We start from the raw sequence: 2178 nt of genomic DNA, 5'->3' as shown, positions 1-2178 counted from the left end.
TGTGTGTGTGTGTGTACATGGGATCTTGTGACTTTTCCGAAGTCCTCTCCCCACTCCCTTGGAAAAGATTTTTCCCACAAAATTTTTTTTATATTCGTAATCTATGCCGTTTGGAAGTATTTATATAAAATTTCATTAAAAAAAAAACCATTTTTCCTAAAAGTTATGAGGGAAAAAACATCGGATCTTGTGAATTTTCCGAAGGCCTCTCCCCACCTCCACCCCCTTTGATTTCCGGGCATTTTTGTTTCATGTTCGTTTCCTGCACCTTTGTTTTTATACCCGTTGCACTATTTTATTTTTAATTTTTTTTTTTGTCGATTTCGTTTCCGAATAATAATGTCAACATTAAATCCATAATTCTGCCGACTCCAGTACTCAACTAGTACTTATTTTATAGACCCTGAAAAGATGAAAGGCAAAGTCGGCCTCGGCAGAATTTGAACTCAGAACATAAAGAGGAATGAAATGCCTGCTAAACCATTTTGTCTGGCGTGCTACCTGTTCATCACCTTAATTAATAATAATACAAGGGACATAACTCTAATCTTAAAAAATAAAAATAAAATTCGACAACGTGCGAGTAAGGGTTTTGTTTCGCCCGAAAGCTTTTAAGAGTTCATAATTAGGGAAGAAGTCCTCGATATTCTGTATTTTTGGTTAAGGAACTGATATAAATTGTGTACTCTTTCGTTATCATACTTCTTTTGAGTTATACTGTCTTTGTTTCACTTGATTTTAAAAGTAATAAAGAATTTAGCGAAATCATTTTGTCATTATAATAATGTTTTGAACATAAATTAACACGAAATTTTGCCGGAAGATTTTTAACTTAGATCTCTTTAAAACATGAAACTTTTATCATAAAACTCGAGGAAATCACTGACGTGCTTATATCAAAAGGGAATCAAAGTAGTTTTCAATTCACGATAAAAGAATAACTTCTAGGTATGGGTTAATAGGTTTGTGTCATTCAATCATGTCTGAAATATTTTCATTTAACGTTAAGGTGTTGCTTAATAATTTAAATTCTGGCGCAAGAGAGAATGCGATAAAATAAGTAGGTATTATATTATGTACCTAAATTTGGCATACATATACAAATGTGCCCATTCGAGTTTGTTTCCTCGTAACTTTCAGAAAATAGGTAATTTTAAATGAAATTGGCCTACAAATATCTTTCAGACCCTGTAGATTACGATTATATCGGAATTTAATGTTAAAAAAAGGCGGACGTCAGGGATAGGTTACCCACGTAAGTTGAAATTTCGCCGTTTTGATGGGGATTTTTCAGATTTTTTTTTCACGGTGCCCTTAGAAATAATTTGGAGCATCTTTTTAACAAAAAATAAATTCGAAAAAGGCTTTGTTTTTCTCCTCTCCCCTGAGTTTCTAACATATCCCATGACCACCTTCGTTTCTTTTCCACTTTGAGAAGTATTAATGTTTTTCAATATTTTCTCACCATTAATAACATAAACTCTTTTATGCTATGAAAAAACGTTTTTTTGAAAATGTATCATTTTTATCAACCTTAAACCTTACTGATCATGCTAGAAATAACAGCCAAATCTCCCTTAAATCACACTTTTTTGTTTGAAAATATGTATTCTAAAAGAGGGAGGAATTTCTGAAATAAACTATTTCTGTATGTTTTGACGAGCAAAGGGGATTGTTTTCCCCACAAATATTCCATGCTATTTTAAATTCCTCAGAATTCCCTTTCCTTATCAACAATCCAATTTTTGGTCTTGTCCAAGGAGATTATAAGATGTTAAGGTTTCATTGAAAATACCCAATTCCAGTCATTACAACATATTGAAATGGCTTGTTTCCAACAGTCCACGCCTTTCAGAATACTTTGCTTTATCAATTTTTAGTGGAATTTCAAAAATTGATATAGAGTAGAAAAGAATATTTCTTGCAAGAAATTCACATTTACTCATTATTTCAGAGATTCTACTCCTTGGAGGATATATAGTTTTCAGATTTTACATGGCACCTTGGGCAAGTGTCTTCTACTTTAGCCTCGGGCCAACCAAAGCCTTATGAGTGGATTTGGTAGATGGAAAGTGAAAGAAGCCCATTGTATATATATATATATATATATCGCCAGACTGGCCCTCATGCCAGTGCAACGTAAAAAGCACCCACTACACTCTCAGAGTGGTTGGCATT

Source organism: Octopus bimaculoides, chromosome 11, assembly GCF_001194135.2.
Source record: "Octopus bimaculoides isolate UCB-OBI-ISO-001 chromosome 11, ASM119413v2, whole genome shotgun sequence".
NCBI classification, from domain to species: Eukaryota; Metazoa; Mollusca; class Cephalopoda; order Octopoda; family Octopodidae; genus Octopus; species Octopus bimaculoides.
This window is presented reverse-complemented; position numbering follows the sequence as displayed.